The following is a 21,548-nucleotide window of genomic DNA, read 5'->3' as shown; positions in this document are numbered from 1 at the left end:
GGCCGCCCCCCTTCCCCAAGGCACCCCCCATGTTGAGGGCACGCGGCCTGGTACGGCTCAGGAGGGGGGGCGCTCGCTCGCCCCCCCTTTCCTGGCCGGCCGGGTAGCGTGCTCGGACAAGGGTCTGATGTGGACCTGGGGGGACCCCCACGCCAATTTTTGTTCGGCGTTGGGGTTCCCCTTTAAGTACATACCAGGCGGCGGGGCCAGCGACGTCTCCTTCACGGGCCCCGCCTACCTGGAGACGTGCTCAAAATGAGCGGACTTTCCTCCGCGTGTGTGGGCGAGTCCGTTCATGTCAAAAGTAGGGCGGATAGTACGGCGAACTTAGTACGCCGTATTAGTCCGCTGAAAAAGTGCCGTGTGTGGGCAAGTAGCCCGTTCGGAAAGTCAGACGGACAGTCTGGCGGGAAGTCCGCCAGACTAAGTACGTCGGACAGACGGCTACGTGTGTACGCGGCTTAAAACTACTTTCTAAGTCCGCCGTACTTTCGGGTCAAAAAAGTATGCCGGAGGCTACACACGGGGGATTGTCCAGCGGACTTGAGTTTGCCGGACTTTTCCACCCGCTTCTTTAATCGTGTGTACGCGGCATAAGGTATCCAGGGAGATTCAAGACTAAAGGTTGTAGTTGACTGTCCATCCATTCACCCAAATCCTCATTGAGTGAACCTATGCCAGCAACAATAGGTCTACCTACCAGGTGGGTTAACCCCTTGTGAATTTTAGGTAGATGAAGGAACACTGGCATAATAGGACAGTCAGGGATAAGCAACTACTTTTCTCTTTCTGAGAAAAGAGGCCAGCATGAACTGCACCATCCAAGAGAGTAGACAAAGCTTTTCTAAAGGGAATTGTGGGATCAGATCTAAGTGGTTGGTATGTATATGTGTCTTATAATTGGCGTGAAGCCTCGTTCTTATATGTCTCTGAATCCAACACTACTACAGAACCTCCCTTGTCTGCATTCCTAATAACAATGCTATTGTCTGCTGTCAGTGTTTTTAAAACTAATCTCTCTGCATGGCTCATGTTCTGGGTGATTTGTCTCTTGCGGCAACTATGAGCTAGGTGAGTCAAGTCACCCTCCACCATTCATTTGTATAGATATATTTTTTATTACTTTTTTCATTCTTATTCACTGTTTATATATATATATATATATAAAATCTTTTCACTATTTATTTGTGCACAGATACTATATCTTTGTGCTTACATATTGTATGATCACAATTTGGTTTAGTTTGGGATTGATGGTTCTGCAACATGTGCTGAGACCTCACAATATTGGTGTCATCTGCCAGGACTGATTTTCACATGTTTTATCACAAATAGTATATATTTGTTAGCATTTTTAGTGATCATTAGCTATGAGTAAGCACTACCTTTAGTGTGAAACCCGTTAGCTGTTTTTAGTTGCTACATCTAACGATGCGGCCCAGTCGGCCACTGCATCAGTTATGCTAGCCCATGGCCTTTGAGCTTCCTGCTTTTTCTTATTCAGGACTTTCTGTAACCTGGCCTCACTCTACTTCTACTACACCCTAACCGGTCTGCAGTTCAATCCATCATTTGGATAAACTGCCTCATTTGTACAGGTGGGGCTTTCAACCTTTTTTTCAAGGCTCTCTGCATTCTGCTCATGTTTCAGCAAGCCTGCTTGTCTGATGGTCCTGTGCTGGATGTCCAGCTTGTCTTTAAGGGTCCAGAGGCCCCTCCTTGGGGGGGTAATGTCAGGATCACTTAAGTGCTAATCCCGTTAATGATTAAGCGCACCTGAAGTGTGTGAAACGCCTCTACCAGCACTCTGTTCCTGTAAGCATTTGGGATGTTCCAATAAAGAATTTTTATCAATTTGTGGAGTGCAGCCATTTCTTCTATTTTGAACACTTAAGGGCTCCTGCTTCTCATTCCAGCATCAGGGTTTTGGCTATTGCATTCTCCCAGTCTGTGTCCATCTGCAAGGTAATTGATATGGTCAGTCACCTGTTATAAGCATGCCAAATGCTCTGTCCCTTGCTTGTGATAGAGAAAGTGATACCTGCGTTGTTCCTGATTGAGCCCCCCATTTGTCTTCCCTGTTTTGCTAGTTTGGATTTCCCTGTGTATAACCTGGATTGGATATTGTACTTTTCCCTGGACTGTTATATAACCCCACTATCTGTCTGCTAACTGCAAGTAGTCTGTTTGCTTAGTTTGCATCTGCCCTGGCATGGTGGCCAGGCACTATAGCAGTGTGCATAAGTTCTGGGGACATCCAAGTATCGGTAGGCCTGCTTGCCTTAAGGGAAAGGAGGCTGCTATAGGTGAAGCACACAGTAGCTAGCTATAGTGTCTGACATCCTGAATTTGGGTAGACGCGACACATACCTGTTGACTTACTATATGCATTCATTCAACAAATAAAACATTAACAAACATGACAAATGTTTCCCAAAGCACAGGCCAGTTCTTGGTTAAGTTTGCCTCAGACTTCAGAATTAGGAATTGAATGAGAGATAAGTCACTGCAGAGTCATTTCAGCCATGCATAAATTTTACCTTGAGCTATTGAGGCCAGTAGCCAACATGTTTTTTTTTCTTCAAAAGGCTGTAAATATATTTGGAAAAAGTGAAAAGGAGCAATTAAAAAGCTTTATCATTGCTCAGTTATACACCTCTTATATTGCTGCCTCCTTTCTTCTGCACACGTATGACTCTTTTTTTGTATCTGCACCTGTGGCAACTCCTGCACCTTCATCCAATGTTCCCACGCCCAGAAAATAAACCAAATTTTTACACCTACTTCCTTCTTTCTCTGGAAGAGTCCTTTGCGGTTACTTGGGGAGTTTTAGTTAACATTATAAAGAAAATGTATTTTGTGTGACATTAAAGCACACTACAGATTTGAAAACCAGATATGTGCAAAAGAATATACATTTAGCAAAAAGGTAGAAAGATCTAATTTAGTAATATTGTTGCTGTGGCGGTTTAATTCTCTTTCTACTCACATAATGCTTGACATTTGATTGTATCGCTTCATGTACACAGCCGTGCAGGGTCCATACAGCATGTGTAGCCTGAGTATATACTCTCTTTGGACCCCAAGCCACCCATTGAGATGAATTAGATTAGATGTGGCTGTATGCAACTGTGCTCCAGGGATTGCATAAAGCACCTGCACCCGCACAGACATACAGTATGCTCTGGAGGCCACCATCTTTGAGTATTTTACATGTGGGCAGATGTACATCAGGTCTCTGCCTGGTTTTTAGGACCTGGCAGAGACCTACAGCACATCTGCACACCTGCAGTGCATTTCCACACGTGTGTGCACATTTGCACACATGCAATTTGTGCAATTTGCGGGGCTTTTTGAGCATGTCTGGAAATTCCCCGTGCATGCACAGATGTGCCACAGGTCTCTGCCATATCCTAAAGACCTAATGTACATCTGCACATGCACAAAATTAAGCACTCAGCCGTAAAATTGTGGGGCATCTTAGGAGGCATCGGGGAATTTCACTTAGGGATAAAAAAGTATTCTAAATCTGAATAACAAAATTCTGGCATAGGCTTCAAAGCAGTTAAAAAAAGGTGGAAAACATTTTTGTTCAAAATGGAACAACATCCAATCATTTAAGAGGGGGGTAAGGAAAGCTAAAGTTCACCTTTAAACAGTAAACATTGTTAGAAACAAAAAAATGCATTGCCAGCTGAATTCCTTGCACGCCCTGAATGCCTTGCTAATCCTCGTAATAATGCTTTTTCTTTTGTTTTATTTACTCCCTTTAAAAACACGTGAAAGGGTGCAGGTACATATCTTGACTGTGGAACAATCTCTCTTTATTTTTAGTTTTTGTTTTAGTTTGATTCAGTGGGAAGGAGGTCCCTGGGATGGGCCAAAGCTTTATATATAAAAAAAACTAAGGAAGTAGTGACTGAGCAACTGATGAAGCAGACAAACAACTCGTACAACTAGTACTCACACTCGTACAACAAAATGTAAGTAGCAAACATGATTATTCTTTACAGACATAACTGTTTACCAAATCAAAGGAGATGGGAATAATCCAATAGACAGACAGTATCTACTCTGTTATGCAAAAAAGAGGGGAAAAGGGATTGGCACTCTGCATGAAGCACATGGGTATAAAGAATTAAGATTATTATATAAATGAACATACAAACAATGAGTAAGTGTATATCCAATACAATTATAACTGGTACAATTCATAAAAAAAAAAGAAAATCTATATATATATATATATATATACACACACACAATATAGACGGGTTGCCACATGATTACAACCGATTAATATAAAAAATTATGCATACTGACAGGTGTATGTCTTTTTTGACATATAAATCAGGATTGAGGCAATTGACCTTACCATGTCACCGTCTCATATAAAGTCCCAACTGTTCTCCTTTTTCTTCTCTACTCTGTTATTCACATATAGTTCATAGGATCTCTGTTTTCACCTTTGACTTCCACTACTTCATACAAAACACGAAAAAAGTGAAAGCATTTATTCATTAAAATGATTGACAATGGGTGAATAAGAAACAGCATGTACTATTAATAACATGCTAATCTTCATAGAGAAAAAGAGAGTCTGAGAAATAAATTACAGCATATAGTATAGTATAGTAATGAATAAGCGCAGCGTTGCTGTGTGAAATGCTTCTACCTTTACCTGTTTGCCTGTCCTGTGGTGTTATTCATGTTACCAGAGCTGTCTTAATGAGTGGGCACTGCCCAGGACCCCCAACTGCATGGGGGAGCCCTGCACTTTCCCCAAAGCAGCTGGTCCTTGAGCCCACCCTGCCCCGAAATTGAGGGCCCCATGATGGCACTAAGAGTGATGGATACACAGGGGAGGCAGGCTGGCAGTGGTGCGCCACGCTGTGCAGAATGATACCTATTATTTCACAGGCAGCAGGGAAGGGAAGGGCTGGAGCGCCAATGATGCTCTGATCCTGCCCCATGAAGCTTGAATGCTCGGGACTCAGAGGCTGTGGGGTAGGAGCTGGAGTGGGAGCTGCTGAGTCGGCAGCACTGAGAGTCCACCTGTGGAAGTAGCATTGTGGATGGTGTCATAGTGAGCCCAGCTGTCCAGCACTGTTTGTACTGAAGGGCTTGGAATGCCCAGAGGGATGCTCCCTCCTCCGCCCCTCCTTCTGCCTGCTTGATTGGTATAAGTGAGCCCAGTGCTGGAGGTGGACACATAGCCAAAAGTTTACATGCACTGTATCTCCACTGGAAAAGGGAGTACTAGATGGATAATGCTGGGGGGATATCAAGGGTGTATGGGGGTAAAAATGCTTGGGGTAGCTTGGGTGGCTATATTGCTAGAGGTATCAGGGATGTAGAGGCCATAGTGGGGTATCAGCGATGTAGTGAGGTCACAATCACAGTAGAGGGATCAGAATGCTGGGGGTATATCTGGGGTGTAGAGGGGTCAGAGTCCTGGGGGGATATCTGGGGTGTAGAGGGGTCAGAGTGCTGGGAGTATATCTGGGGTGTAGAGTGGTCAGAGTGCTGGGGTGATATCTGGGGTGTAGAGGGGTCAGAGTGCTGGGAGTATATCTTGGGTGTAGAGGGGTCAGAATGCTGGGGGGATATCTGGGGTGTAGAGTGGTCAGAGTTCTGGGGGTATATCTGGGATGTAGAGGGGTCAGAGTTCTGGGGGGATATCTGGGGTGAAGAGGGGTCATAGTGCTGGGGGGATATCTGGGGTGTAGCGGGGTCAGAGTGCTGGGGTGATATCTGGGGTGGAGAGTGGTCAGAGTGCTGGGGGTATATTTGGGGTTTAGAGGGGTTGGTGTCCTGGGGGATATAGGGGCCATAGTGCTGGGGAGGCATCAATCTAGAAAATATATTATATGCACAGGACAGCTTTGTTACTTTATGTATGTAGTATTTTCCCACTGTTTCTTTGCTGTACACAATGATTGCTCATGTAGTTAAAGTGGAGCTCCACCCAAAAGCGGAAGCTCCACTTCTCTGCCTCCTACCTACTTGATGTCTGTATACCTGCGCTGTCTCCATTGTAGGGGCCCCAGAGCATTACTTTGCTCAGGGGCCCATGATGCTATTAAGACGGCCCTGCATGTTTCAGATTTTACAATAAAGAGATTCATCACTACCTCGGTGTGCAGCCATCCATTCCTTTTATCCAAATTGCACGGCCGGTGAGCCGAGGCTAGCACCCCTGGGAGGAGTCCATTCCCCAGCCTACCTGGTTCCATCACTCACCTGGAGCGGCATTTTCTTTTCCTATTGCTAGTATAGAGGTGCTACTGGACTTGACAGTGACATCAGAAGGATTAATAATAAACACATTGGAGGTTTTATATCACGCTCTAGTTCTTGTGATCCTATTCAGCCCTGAAGAAAGGGGACCTTGGTAACCTTTGAAATGCACTAGTTTCAGTTGGCGATTACATAAAGGCTTATTCTTTATGCCATTATGCAATTTATTATTTGTTTCCCTAGGGACCATTCACAAATGTCTTAGGAAGAATAGAGCTGCCAGTCTACTACAACTTCAATTTCATTAATTTATAAATAGGCGTGGTTTTACAGGAGACATATCATTATCCTAATGTAATCTATGTCACTTTAATGAAACATACTGTATATAAGAGAGCTGTAGTCATGAGACTAAAGAAATTCAAAAGTAAACTTTTGCTACTGGGCACTTAAACCCCTCTCCTGCCCAGACCAATTTTCAGCTTTCAGTGCTCTCACACTTTGAATCAGTGGCGTAACTAGAACCTTCAGGGCCCCGATGCAAGAAACCATGAAGGGCCCCCCTGAACCCCAGCCAGGGCCCTTCCCTCCAAGTTCGGCGGTGGACCTCCAGGGCGTGGTCACAGCTATGACTACTGGCATCAGTAGTTTTTTTTTTTTTTTTTTACTTTTAGGTGCCCCATTGGGGGACTGTCCCTAGGCAGGATGGGGTCCCTGTCCCCAGAAGAGATGAGGTCCTTTTCTCCAGGGCAGATGAAGTTACTACCCCCAGGTGAGAAGGGGTCCCTGTCCCCAGGGGAGATGGAGGTCCCTGTCCCCACGTGAGAAGGGGCCCCTGTCCCCAGGGGGAGATGGAGGGAGTATGTAATGGTGTGTGGGGGATGGGGTCCTCTCACTCACCATGATCAAGCTGCAGGCCGTGCACTAATCCATGTTGGCCTGGGCTCCATCCAGTGTGCTGGATGGGTGATCAGCATATCTCCCAGAAAGACCTTTCATCATCTGTGTATGACGGGGGAGGAGGGGGGCTGGCAGACAAGCCTGCAGTGTCCTCTGGGGGGCTCTCATAGGGCTGCACTGCATCTGTGTGCTTAAAGTTTGTTTACTCGGGAGAAGTATGCAGTGCAGTGTGGGCCGGACTCGAAGGGGGGGGCGGACTCTGGCTGGGGAGAACAGACATCGGACTGAGCGGCAATGCATGGAGCAGGAGAGGGGTACTCTCAGGAGCCAGCCGAGGACACAGGTCATGCGGGTAATGCACAACTAAAGAGCAGCCAGTGCGATAGTCGAGCATGGAGCTCTGCTAGTCACCCTCCACTTCCAGCCACCCGTGTGCATGGTGCACTGGTACCCCTAGCTGCCTATGCTGCTGCCGGCCATATGTAGAGGGGGCTGCATGGGCCCCCTGCAGCACAGGGCCCAGTTGCGGTTGCGACTGCTGCACCCCCTATAGTTACGCCCCTGCTTTGAATGACAATTACTCAGTCATGCAATACTGTACCCAAATTATTTTTTTGTCCTTTTTTTCATAGAAATAGAGCTTTCTTTTGGTGGTATTTGATCACCTCTGGGTTTTTATTTTTTGCGCTTTAAATGAAAAAACACTGGAGATTTGAAAAAAAAAAAAATTCTTAGTTTCTGTGATAAAATTTTGTGAATTATTATTTTTTCTTCATAAATTTTGCCCACAATTTATATTGCTACATATCTTTGGTAAAAATAACCCAAATTAGTGGATATTATTGGGTCTTTGTGAAAGTTAGAGTCTACAAGCTGTGGTGCAAATCATAAAAAAATTGATCACATCTGATGTACTGGTGGCCTATCTTATTTCTTGCAAACCGAACAAGCCAGGAAATTACAAATACCCCCCACATGACCCCTTTTTTGAAAGCAGACATTCCAAGGTATTTAGTAAGATTCACGGTGAGGTTTTTGATGTTGTAATTTTTTCCCACAATTCTTTGCAATATGAAGATTTTTTTTCCCACAAAATTGTCATTGTAATAGGTTATTTCTCTCACATGGCATGAGTATACTACAAATGATGCCCCAAAATACATTCTGCTACTTCTTCTAAGTATGGCGATACCACGTGTGGGACTTTTTTACAGCCTAGCCACATAGAGAGTCCCAACATGCAGGGAGCACCATCAGGTGTTCTAGGAGCATAAATTACACATCTAACTTGTTGACTACCTATTACACTTTTGAAGCCACTGGAGCACCAGGACAATGACATGTGACACTGATGTGGCACTGGTGACAGAGGGCACTGATATGTGGCACTGATGACACGTGACACTGATGTGGCACTGATGATCAGTGTTGGGCAACTTACATTAAAAAAGTAATTAGTTAAGTTACAACTTACTTCTCCCAAGGATTAATTGCATTAGTAACTCGGTAACTACATTGGAAAAGTAATAGTTACTCAGCAAAGTAACTGTGACAGGGGTGGCAGCGGTGGTACTTGAGTGGTGGCAGCGGTGGCACTTGGGGGGGGTGGCAGTGGTGGTGGTGTACCTGAGGGGGTGGCAGTGGTGGTGGTGCACAGTACTTGGGGGGGTGGCAGCGGTGGTACTTGGGGGGGGGTGGCAGGCAGCAATGTTACTTGGGGGGGTGGCAGTGGTGGTGGTGTACAGTACTTGGGGGGGTGGCATCGGTGGTGGTGCCATCGTCTCCCACCACCACATCTGCCTCTTACTGATCCCATCCTCCACCACCACTGATCTCATCCCTATCATATCCCCCCCCATCACCTCTGTTGTAGAAGTGATGGTGGGTGGGTAGGGATGGGATCAGTAAGAAGCAGAGGTGGTGGAGAACTTGGGATGGATCGATTGCACTGCAATTTGAATCATCAGATAGTCACTTACTTGAATGCCTCCAGGGATGCCTTTCCTCATGGGGAGAGAGAGACCCTCCCCTTCACTCAATTGGTGTCAGCTGGTCAGCTGACTTCATTTTTCAGTGTCCACCCGCCTCCCTACATCCTCTCTCTGGATAGGCGGGGCGGGATGGGGTGGTCTAGACAGTCTCTCTGAGTCTCAGCCTCTTCTCAGCTCAGTGGGCGAAAGCCCCCCTCCCCATGGCGAAACGAACGGCCAGGCAGCGCGGCCATGGCGGTAGATGTAGTTGAGGTAACGCTGCCCAAGTAATGGGAACTGAGTTACCATGAGGCGAAGAGTAATCAGTTTGATTTCTCGTTACCCTCTAAATTAACTGCGTTAAGTAACTCCGTTTATTTTAACTGAGTTACTTACATCACTGCTGATGATAGATGGCACCAATAAATGGCACTGATGGCACATGACACTGATCTGGCACTGATGAAAGATGGCACTAATACGTGGCCCTGATGACACGTGACACTGATATGGCACTGTTGACAGATGGCACTGATACGTGGCACTGATGGCACGTGACACTGATGTGGCATTGATGACAGGTGGCACTAATTAATGGCACTGATGACACGTGACACTGATAACAGATGACACGTGACACTGACAGGTGGCACTGGGGACAGGTGGCACTGTCAGGTACTGTGGGCACTGTGTTTTATTTAGTGTTCACTCAAGTTGCAGCACAGATGCTCTCCCTCCTCACATGCGGTCTCTGTGTGAGGAGGGAGAGCCGGCAATGAGAGACGATTTCATGCTTACATATGAGATCCACTGTGATTGGCCATTTAACACGATCTGTGATTGGCCAAGGGACACGGCCAACACAGATTTTCCCTGTTGCACGACTGCGGTGGCGAGTGTGGAACAAGTAAACAGGAGTACATCCAGGGACACCCTCCCGGCAATTAAGCGCCGCGCTGTAGCCATCTTTCGAGTGGTTAAGGTGACATCTATGTGAACAATTATTCTGCACAGTACAGAAATGGTGGAAGAACACAACATATAAAAACATTAGGTGATGAAATTGTCCCATACAATATATTACGTGTTTACGCACCTTTTAAGCTTGTACACGCTTATGTGCCTTTTTGCTCCAATATGCAAATATACACAAGGTCTTTTGAAAACATTTTATTCAGGATCTTTTTGTCAACAAGATCTTGAGTAAGAACATCAGTATGTCCCTGTGCAACAGACCTATATACAGTTATAAAAATAATTTAAAAAAAAATTATAAAAAAATAAGTATATGTAAAAAATGTAAACAATTATGCATGATTAATAAAAACATGATTAATAAAAACATAGTACCACCATCATTAAATGAAAAAAAAAGAGGAAATGATTTCACGCATTAAAAGACATACAAAAAATCATGGAGTCTAAAGCTGAAATCCATTAAAAGTCAGTTATGAATATTTCTATGTATTAATATGAATGTGCATAAGTGAATAATAAATAAAAACATGCATAAATAAATGTCCTAATGGGAACTGTATGGAAAATGCATTACAATATATCAAATAAAATCTAAGAAAATTCCAAGCTCAACTTACCGACCAGCCTGCAACCAACCGAATTATCCTGGCTAACAGTATGCATTAAAAACAGGGGTCTGGTTCGCACACATTTGCAAATACATGTGTAAGCTGCAGAACCACTTCACAGCACCCCAGTATTATCTGCAGTCCTAACTCTATTTGAGAGCCTTCACAGTGGAAGCATATGCATTATAATGGATATAGAGGGCAGGTGAGCCTAGAGGGAGCCCAACCCTCCTTAAAGGTACAGGAGTGCAATGGACACCCAGCATATAGCACAATGGCAGCAAAGGTGTCCAATGCATCTCCTCACCAGTATTCCAATAGTACAAACAAATGGCTACTGCCCCCCCCCCCCCATAACTGGCCTTTGCAGCAAGGAGCACATGAAAGGGCGATGCATGTCAAACAAAACCAAGAAAAAACCCCAACTCCACTTTCCAACCTGCAACCAACCAAATTGTCCTGTCTTAGCCCTTCTACACACGGTCGGACATTCCAACGGAAAATGTCCGATCGGACCGTGTTATTGGATAATCCGTGTGTGGGCTCCATCAGACTGTTTCGGTCGGAATATCCGACCGACAAAGTTTTAGAGCTGGGCTATAAAATTTTCCAACAACACTTTGTCCTATCGTTTGTAGAGAATTCTGATCGGACAAAGTGCCACACATGGTCTGATCAAATTCCTAGACCAAAGCTATTGGCTACTAGCCTGAACATAGTCCCGTCGTAACTAAATAACGGCACCACGTTCTGAACGATCGGATTTTTCGACAACTTTGTCCGACCGTGTGTATGCAACACAAGTTTCGCACAATATCTGATGGATTTTGTTGTCGGAATATCCGACCGTGTGTACAAGGGCTAACAGTATGCATTGAACATATTTGCAAATACTTGCGTAAGCTGCAGAGCCACTTCACGGAAACCTGGTATTATCTGCAATCCTAACTATTTGAGAGCCTCCATAGTGGAAGCACATGCATTATTATGGATGGATAGAGGGCAGGTGAGTATACTATATTATACTCTTAGTGCACTATACATTTGTTCGCTGCCAGGTCCCTATGTAGTATGAACCTGACAGCGGTGGGTTCACATATAATCCTATGTCTGCAACCAAAGCACATTAAATCCCCCCCCAAAACATTTTGAGGCTCCCCCCCCACCCCCACGTATATGCACGTAGGAACGTAAACGCTTGTGTCGATTGCACGTATGCCCGAGTGACAGAAATAATTCTAGCACAAGACCTCATTCGGAACACTAAACTGATGAACTATAGGGGGCTTTTGAAGCATAGCCTCTAGAAAATATAGGGTACTGAAGTTTGTCACCATTTCCCTGGCCCACACAAATTTAAGGTTTGCCATGTTGGGTATCTATTTAATTGGTGCAACCTCCTCTTTTATATTTTAGCAAAAAATTGGGTAATTTAGTAGTTTGTTTGCTCTAAAATTCACTAATGCCGTGTACATCATACATGCTAGGGGGAGTACAACTGGGGAAATCCATAGTGGAGAAGGATCTGGGGGTTTTGGTAGATCATAAGCTCAATAACAACATGCAATGCCAAGCTGCTGTTTCCAAAGCGAGCAAAGTATTTTCTTGTATTAAGAGAGGTATGGACTCCAGATAGAGAGATATAATTTTGCCCCTGTTCAAATCATTAGTCATCATCAGTAATCATTAGACCTCACCTGGAATATGCAGTTAAGTTTTGGGCATCAGTTCTCAAGTTCTCAAAAAGGATATCGGGGAACTGGAGAAAGTGCAGAGAAGGGCAACCAAACTGATAAGAGGCATGAAGGAGCTCAGCTATGAGGAAAGATTAGAGGAACTAAATTTATTCACTCTTGAGAAGAGGAGAATAAGGGGGGATATGATCAACATGTTCAAATATATAAGGGGTCCATATAGTGAACTTGGTGTTGAGTTATTCTCTGTACGGTCCACCCAGAGGACACGGGGGCACTCTTTACGTCTAGAGGAAAAGAGATTTCATCTTCAAATCCGAAAAGGCTTCTTCACAGTAAGGCCGCGTACACACGGGCGGACTGTCTGCCCAACTTAGTCCGCTGAACAGTGTTTCAGCGGACAATCCGCTCGTGTGTGGGCTTCAGCGGACTTTTTCAGCGGACAGTCTGACGAACAAAGTCTTACGGAATTTCCGTAAGACAGTCCGTTCAAACTTGGTTTTGTCCGTCCAAACTTGGTTTCAGCGGACAGTCCGCTCGTGAGTAGGCAAGTTGGACGGACTAAGTATGGCGCATGCTCAGAAAGGGTTTACACGGCCGAAGGTTGCATTGCAGTGTATAGGACGTCGTTTTTCTAGTCCCGTCGTACGTGCTGTACACGTCATCACGCACGCTTTCAGCGGACTGTCTGCTCATCGTGTGTGGTCAAGTCCGTTCATGCTAATTTTGAACGGACTGTCTGTCGGATTGTCTGCCGAACTTAGTTGGGCAGACAATCCGCCCGTGTGTACGCGGCCTAAGAGCTCTGAAAATGTGGAATAGACTCCTGCCAGAGTTGGTTCTGGCAAGCTCAGTAGATTGCTTTAAGAAAGGCCTGGATACTTTCCTGAATGTACATAATATAACTGGGTACTAACATTTATAGGTAAAGTTGATCCAGGGAAAATCCGATTGCCTCTTGGGGGATCAGGAAGGAATTTTTTTCCCCTGCTGTAGCAAATTGGAGCATGCTCTGCTGGGGGTTTTTTTTGCCTTCCTCTGGATCAATTGTGGGCATAGATTTTGGGTATATTGGATTGTACAATTATTTTTTATTTTATTTATTTGTTTTTAAGGTTGAACTGGATGGACTTGTGTCTTTTTTAACCCTGACTAACTATGTAACTATGTACACACGGCCGGACTTTTTGACAGCAAAGGTCAGACAGAACGAATCCGTCGGGCAATTCGACCATGTGTGGGCTTCATCGGACCTTTGGTTTCGAAAAATCAGACGGACTTTAGATTTAGAACATATTCCGGTCGAAAAATCAGTTCTTCTGTATGCTAGTCCGATGGACGAAAACCGACGCTAGGGCAGCTTTTGGCTATGAACTTCCTTATTCTAGTCCAGTTGTATGTCATCATGGTCGAATCCATCTGACTTTGGTGTGATTGTGTGTAGGCGTGAAGTCCATGTTGGCAAAACTCAGTTGGAACTCTGTCGAAAAGTCCTTTGGAGTTCAGTCCGATGAAAAGTCCGGCCATGTGTACACGGCATAAGTGTATTGTTTGTGGTAATATTGTGTGACATAAAAAATTGGAACTACCACTATTTTATTCTGTAAAGTGTCTGCTTTCATAAAGTGTATAATATTTGGGGGATTTGTGTAATCTTCAGGCCTAAAATGATTTTTTTTTAAACCTTTTTTTTAACAAATTTGTAACCTCTTCCCATATAGTCAAATGACAGCCGCAAGGTGGCTCTCTTATCCTGTCATATGACATCCTCAGCTTCCCGGCCGCTACGGGGCACGTGCGTGTGGGGCCCACTGCACAGCAAGTCCCTCCCCCAGACAGTCCCACAGATCACACCGCACGCCGGCAGGACTCCACCACCACTTCACTTGAGTGGGCGATGCCACACTGGCTAGATCTACATCTCTCTCTACACAGAACACAGGAGGGACTGGAGCTAAGAGGCTGAGCCGAGGCCCAGTCCATCCCATCGGGGCTGAGGGAGGGAGGGACTCAGTATGTCAGAGAGCAGCAGGTTCAGAAAAAAGTCTGTGGTGGCCACAGCGGACCCTGCAAGGACCGGTCACAAACACCATTGTCTACGTGTGGACACCTTGTCGATCCCATACGCAGCCCAGTGGCGATCAAGGAACGCCGCCGGCATGGGGATTGTACCCTCAGTTCAAAATTCTATTTACCTTGCTGCTTCAACACATGTACACCAGAGCTTTTTGGGTTAATAAAATAAACAAAAACATTTTTTTTTATCTAACATTGTCTCTCATTGCTGCTTTAAAACCCCAAGGAGAATCTATTGTATATTTTGTATAATTCTATTTGGGGTGTGCAGCCAGCTCAAAATTTGTATTCTTTATGCACTCCCTTTTTTACATTTAAGGAATTATCTTGATGTTCCTGCTAAGTTTATACAATAGTTGGACATTTTCATTTTTAATAGGTACTTAGACCTCAAAATCACTCCTAGAGATTTGCACATCCTCAAACATGTGTTTTTTTTAGAGGATGATCTGACCAAAGATTGGGACGAATTAGCTGAGTTTTGTATCAATAAATTTATTAAACTCATTATTCAACATTGTGAAGACAATTCATTTCTTATCTTAGCAATGTTTCCTATTTGATTGCTGCACTTTGAAAGAATAGAACTGCTAAATATGAGCATTATATCAAAGGAAAGTTAGGAAAATATAAATGAGATGTGGAGTTCTTCCAAACAATATCCACCTCCTCCTATGACAGTGATTCCCAACTAGGGTTCCTCCAGAGGTTGCTAGGGGTTCCTTCAATATTGGGCCTTTTCTGCCTCTCGGATAAGTTCCCACTGACACCATTGATCTTTTTAGCTATCTGTAAGGAGGTAATTCTTACCAATGACCATAGGCAGAGGCGGCTCTTTAATTAGGCAAATTAGGCGATCGCTTAAGGCCTCGCGCTCACAGGGGCCTCGCGACCGCACAATTTGCCTACTGAAGAAAGGGGAGCACTGCCGTAACTTGGGCAGCTGGTGGACCCGTGCTGTCCCTGGGTCTGATGCCACAGCCGGCTGCGGGAGTCGGGACACTACTAGCAGCGCTGCCTGCCTGCACTGAGGGGGAATCGCTGCAGCGGTGAATAATTACAGGAACCATGCCCTTCATCTGTGTCCGTCCAGCAGATGAAAGCTTTAAAGATCCGCCCCCCACCCTTCCGCGCAGGACGGACACTGATACAAGGCACCATGGTCCCTGAATTGCTCCCCTGCAGCCTCATCTCGGCCAAAGCCTCGTGTCAGGCAAAGCTTTCTTCTCTGCCCGACACATCACATCATACTGCTGATGCAGACAGCAGGACCTGCGGGCAGCGGTAGCGGGACTCGGGAGCCCTGGAAGAAGTACACACACAGTGAGTAGAGGGCTGTGTGTGATAGAGGTGGAGGCTGGGCGGGACTATGGGACTACAATCACCAGCATGTCTACGAAGGAGGAGCACTTATTGTGGGGCTGGGGGTGAAAGCATGGTATATAAGTCCCATTTGAAGTGTAGGTGAGAGCACATGTGTCTGGATGGCAGGAGGAGGAGCTCAGAACACCCTGATTTTTATCTGCAAACAGTGGTGGCTGGTGTTTTCTTTGGGGGGGGGGGCTGGCAAACAATCCACCCCCCGCCAGCCCCCTGTCAGGTCGCAGATGGCACAGTGGGTCCCCCCAAGTTCAGGGGCGGCACCCACCGCCCCCGTTAGTCAGGTTAGTCAGTCAGGGCTTGCACTTACCCCATATAGCGAGCTTCTCTTCCCCCCTGTTCCCCAGTGTCTCCTCCCTCCTCCTCCTGTCGGCCGATCGGATCTCATCTTCATTCGGCCAATCGAGTGACGGGTCTCATGGCCTGCTTCCTGATTGCCCGGGAGGACAACTGGGTGGGCTTGGAGCGCAATGCTCTGCACCCCAACATCACCTTTTTTTTAAGCCTATTAGAGCCTCCAGCTCTAATCATGGGAATCCATTCTTTCAGCGCCCTGTATGTGGATCAGGGGGCCGGGCACATAGATAGGGAGGGCGGCACCCATGAGCGCAGAGACAGTCTTCCACTGTCTACGATCCTACAGTACAACACTGCCCACCTATCCTAATTATCACGTCAGCCCCTCCCCCTCTTCTCCTTCTACCTACCCTCCCCTCTATCCCCCCTCCCTGTGCCCTCTAACCCTCCTATCCCCCCTTCCCCCCCATTATTTCCATCACCCCTCACTTTCTCTTCTCTTCTCTCCTTCCTCCCCCCTCCTCTCTCTCCCCCTCCCTCTCTTTATCATTCCCCCTATGTCTTCTCTCCTCCCTCCCCATTTTCTTTCCCTCTGTCCTTTCTGCCTCCCTCCCCCTGTCCACTCTCTCCTTTCCTCTCCCCCTCCCTCTCTTATCTCCCCCCTCCCTCTCTCCGCTCTCCTCTCCCCCTCTCCTCCCCCCCCCCCCTCCCCCCCTCCTCTCTCTCTATCTATACCCTCCCCCTCCCCTCCATCTGTCCACACTCTCCTCTACCCCCTCCTTCCTCTCTCCCTTCCCTCCCTCTCTTTGTCCCCCCCATTCTCTCTCTGCCCTTTCTCACTCCCTCCCCCTCTCTTTCCTTCCCCTTTGTCCTCCCCCACCTTCTCTCTATCCTCTCGCCCTCCCTCTGTCCGCTCTCTTCTCCCCCCTCTCTCTATCCTGTCCCCCCTCTCTCTCTCTCTCTCTCTCTCTCTCTCCTCTCCCCCTTCCCTCTCTGTCCTCTCTCCCTCCCTTCCCTGCCCCCCCGCTCTCCCCCCGTCCTTTCTCCCCATCCCCTCACTATGTTCTCTCTCCCCCTCCTTTTGTCTTCTTTTCCCTACCCATATCCTCTCTACACCCCTTCCTCTGTCCTCTCCCCCCTCCCTCCTCCTCCTCCTCCTCCAGGGTCATGTACTGTGTAAAGACCACTGCCCTCTACACCAGAAGCCTGGGGTCTCATGGGCACTATGAACAGTGAGATCCAGAGGGGTGGCCAGGATACTTAGAGTTAGTTCAGCTTTTAATTTTTTGGGAAAAGGTGAACTTTAAGCCATCCAAACTATCTCAGGGCATAAAAAAGGCCCTATAGGTGTTGCATTCCTGTTACCTACCTGGGGGAACATTCAGGAGACCTGAGCCCCCAAAAACTCTATCATATACAGATCTAGACTAGCCAGAGGAAGTGGTAAGGCTCCAAAGGTTGTTATTGGCTTATCACTTTGATGGATGGCCTCCTTTACCAGTAGGGTGGAGAGGGCAGGCCCAAGCATTCTACAACAGTGGCTGGTAAAGATTTGCATAACGTCACCACTCCAGGCTTTACCATCCATTGCCAAGCGCTCTCTCCTCTCCCCTGCAGCCACTAATGACTGACACGGGGGATCATGTGACCAGACCAGAGCTAAAAGTCCATGGGTTAGGGGGGCGTAAATTACTTGCCTTGCCCCAGGCGCTGACAACCCATGCTATGCCACTGGTGGAGAGAGCCCAGCATTGGGAAGAAGGATGGCGCTGCCACCTTGAGCTGTCAATATTATCTTTGTGCCACTCACAAATGGTGGTCTGCTGACAAGACACACCCAGCTGAGAGCAGAGCACAGCCTGGGAAAGGGAAGGATGGTCTGGGTGAGCTCGCCGGTGAGATATGATCCAATACCATACTGGAATCCTTGAGGACTGGCCATGGATGGGTTGCCATCAGTTAATTTTATACTGTACATTGCAATGTAGTATTACATTTTTATTGCTTTAATTATTCTTCCCTTTATGGACGTGAGTGGGGCCTCATGTCTAATTTTTGCCTAAGGCCTCACAAAGCCTAGAGCCGCCTCTGACCATAGGTATAAGGACCATTCTTCCCACTGACCATCACACTACTGTATCATGGGTTGTAGGTTTATAAATGTTAGCAGGGGTTCCCCCAAGACTGGAGAACTATATCAAGGGTTCCTCTGGGATGAAAAGGTTGAGAAAGACTGTCTTATAAGCTTGAACCCTGAAACCCCATACAAACTATCAGTTTTTCTGCTGATTTTTTTCCTTCAGATTTACCAAAACCATATAATATGAGTTCAAACCTTAGGAGTTTCAATTTGTATGAATCAGGCAGGCCCTTGCACTACATGGTTTTGGTAAATCTGGAGGAAAAATCAGCAGAAAATCTGATAGTGTGTATGGGGCTTAAACCTAACTTCAGTATAGGCAATATGACAAAATTTAAGCTATAACCATTATCAGGTTGTGGACAGTTAGCTTATCCACCATTTTCACGTTCATGCCCAGACCTTCAAAGAAGATCCCAAGATATTATGATGTCCACAGGAGGGGTCTCCCATCCTGGTCGGGCATCATATGATGTCCTGGGCTTCCTGCCTATTTAGGGGGCGTGTGCTAGTAATAGAGCTAGGATGTGGATCGGTGTTTTTAAACACACAAATCCACATCCAGTGAGGCCCGGAGTGCATGACTGCAAGGAAACTAACGGAGGGCCGGGCATGACAGGGATGTATAAGGGCAGCAGGGGGTTAATTGGGAGGTAGGCAGAGGCCAGTAGGAGGAGCTGGGAGAGTCTGCTGTATGGAGGGGGCGGAGCCGTATAAAAGGTGGAGGGGGCGGAGCTGAATTCAGCCCGACGGAGGAGAACCAGAGAGGAGGCAGTTGTTTCGCTGCTCCTCTGAAGATGTCTGAAGTGGATCGGCTGTTGGCGGACCTGCGGCGTCAGGCGGAGGAGCGTGGACCGGACTGGCTGCGGGCTCGGATCGGTGGACTGGCGGGATCGGTCGGATCGGACGGAGCAGACGTTCGGAGGGGTGAGGTGCTGCCGCGCGCGCAGAGGTCTAGGCCTCCGGCGCGTTTTTCTCCCGGGCCTCGTTTAGTACGCAGCCCTGGGGAGGATCGTTCCCTCCCACCGGCGAAGAGGTCCCAGGGGACTTTGGGGGGTGCTGAGCGGTCTTCACGCCGCGTACCCGGGGGGGGAGGGGCGGGGGGGCCGGCCTCGTGGACGGCGGGCGGCCATCTTGCCTGCGGGGGGGGTGATGTTGTTATTGCTGCTGGACGCTCTGCTGTGGGGGGGAGGGCGGCTCGGGATGGCTCTGCTGTGGCTTCAGATGCTCGGGACAGGGGGGGTTGCCGGGCCCGGGCAGGTACGAGGATCGCCTGCGGGCTGCTCTTCTCATCTTGGATCAGGGAGCGCCCGGGGGTCTGCTGCTCAGGGGGCTGGCAGGGCTGGTCCGCATCGCCATGCTGCCGTGGATGGATCGGCCGTGAGTGAGGCTGCTCCCCTGCGGGCTACTACGTCGGCCTCTGGGGTCTCTTCCCCCGGGGGGCTTACACCCCCGCCTACGTGGGGACCGGATGATCGCTCGGAAGGGGAGGTCTCGGACGAGGACGAACTGCCGGGTCCTAGCGGTGCTGTCGCCGGTCCGGCTGTGAGGAACGCCCCTGGGCCGCCAGGTGAGTCCCCTGATGCGTTGTCCTTGTCGAATGCATTGCAGGGCTTGTTGGGGGTGGTACAGGCGGGCACGGGGGGGCCAGTGCCGCCGGTGGGGGGGGAGCCGGGGGGGCGGGCGTCTCGGGAGGGAGGGTGCCGGGGGGGGGACTCTGCCGGGACTTTGCGGGAACTGATGGATGGTCTGCGGGCGTTGGTTGGTCGCTTCGACCGGGGGCAGGCCGTGCCGCCAGTGGCGTCGGTGGTGGTGGCGGCTGCGGACGGAGGGAAGAAGGATGCGGTTGTGCGGGAGGACATCGTGCGGTTGGCCGACGCGGCGCGGTGCGAGGTTTACGTGTGTTTTGAGGGCCCGCTGGGGGCCCATTTGAAACAGGAGGTCCGGGATAGATTTGGAAGGGGGAGTTTGTGGAGATTTTCTCGCTTCTCCCGTTGGAGAAGTTCAACTTGGATAGGGTCAAGCCCGACGATTCCAAGAAGGAGGATGAGGAGAAGCGGCGGTATCGGCTGATTGCGCGCACGTTCTCCAGCTGGCTCCAGGCGTTTGCCATCTTGGCGAGTGTCATCGGCGAGAAAAACCCCGAGCATTGCTCGGCGCTTTTCTGTTACATGGATGCGATCGGTGAAGCCCATCGGGCGTACGGGGGGGGGGTGGCGTGGCTCCGGTACGACGAGCAGTTTCGGCAGCGCAAGGCGGTGCGGCCGGAGCGGCGTTGGGACCATAAGGACATCAGCCTTTGGATGAGGCTGATGTCTTCGGCGAGGGCTGCGCCTCAGTTTTTTCAGGGGGGGGCCGGGAATGCGCCTACCTCGGGACTGTCGGCCGGAAAAAAGTGGGGGGTTTGCTGGCAATACAACGAGGGTGCCTGCAAGTTCGGGGGCAAGTGCAAGTTTAAGCACGAGTGTTCAGGTTGCGGTGGGGCCCACGCGTTGTCCCGCTGTTTCCGTAAGGGGAAGCGGGCCGGGGATGCCGCTCAGAAGAGGGAGGACGCCGGTGATGCTGGCAAGGATGCTCCCTTTTCTAAGTAGGTATCCGGATAGGGCGGCAGCTCGGTTGTTGGAGGCGGGGTTTCGGGATGGCTTTCCGATTCCGTGCTCGTTGCCGGGGGTGCCAAGAATTTGAAGTCGGCGTTGGAGCGTCCGGGGGTGGTGGACGAGAAGCTGCGGAAGGAGGTGGCGCTGGGGCGCATGGGGGGGCCGTTTGCGGACAAACCATGGCCCGACTTGGTGGTTTCCCCGTTGAGGGTGGTCCCCAAGAAGGAGCCGGGGAAGTTTCGGCTCATTCATCACCTGTCCTTTCCGAAGGGGGGTTTGGTGAATGATTTCATCGACCCTGAGGTGTGCACTGTTTCTTACACGTCGTTTGACGCCGCTGTTCGGTGGGTGCGGCGGTATGGGCGTGGGGCACTGATGGCCAAGGCCGATGTGGAGTCGGCTTTTCGGCTGCTTCCGGTTCATCCTGATAGCTTTCGGCTGTTGGGGTGCTGCTGGCGCGACGAGTATTTTGTCGACATGTGCCTGCCGATGGGTTGTTCGATCTCCTGTGCGTACTTCGAGACGTTTAGCTCCTTTTTGGAATGGGTGGTGCGGGATGCGGCGGGTCTGGAGTCGGTCATTCATTATTTGGATGATTTTCTCTGCGGGGGCCCCCCTGCCTCCGCTGTGTGTGCGATTTTGTTGTCCACGTTGCAGCACATCGCGGG

General features: G+C 48.5%; 1 protein-coding gene and 1 long non-coding RNA gene across 4 annotated transcripts in view; one reads left to right on the top strand and one right to left on the bottom strand.

The window, feature by feature from the left end:
* Window positions 1–439: 439 nt before the first annotated feature.
* LOC143933544 (uncharacterized) lies at window positions 440–6,302 on the bottom strand. Its single transcript, XR_013263122.1, has 3 exons — window positions 6,244–6,302; window positions 4,376–4,481; window positions 440–1,958 (listed from the first exon to the last, which is right to left on the bottom strand). It is a non-coding gene; the product is annotated as an uncharacterized LOC143933544 (long non-coding RNA).
* Window positions 3,823–21,548, top strand: part of LOC143933531 (transmembrane protein 272-like) — a 154,206-nt gene continuing 136,480 nt past the window's right edge. Inside the window, exon 1 of one of the 3 annotated variants that reach the window (XM_077456446.1) lies at window positions 3,823–3,983. The gene's annotated coding sequence lies outside the window, so the exon portion shown is untranslated. The remainder of the gene's footprint in view (window positions 3,984–21,548) is intronic. The other 2 variants (XM_077456451.1, XM_077456459.1) reach the window with 2 other exon arrangements.

This window comes from Lithobates pipiens, unplaced genomic scaffold (assembly GCF_037356315.1).
Source record: "Lithobates pipiens isolate NorthernLeopardFrog02 unplaced genomic scaffold, aLitPip1_a1.2 Scaffold_10, whole genome shotgun sequence".
In the NCBI taxonomy this organism is placed as follows: domain Eukaryota; kingdom Metazoa; phylum Chordata; class Amphibia; order Anura; family Ranidae; genus Lithobates; species Lithobates pipiens.
Note: the sequence above shows the minus strand (reverse complement) of the source record. Positions and strands in the feature narration are given on the sequence as shown.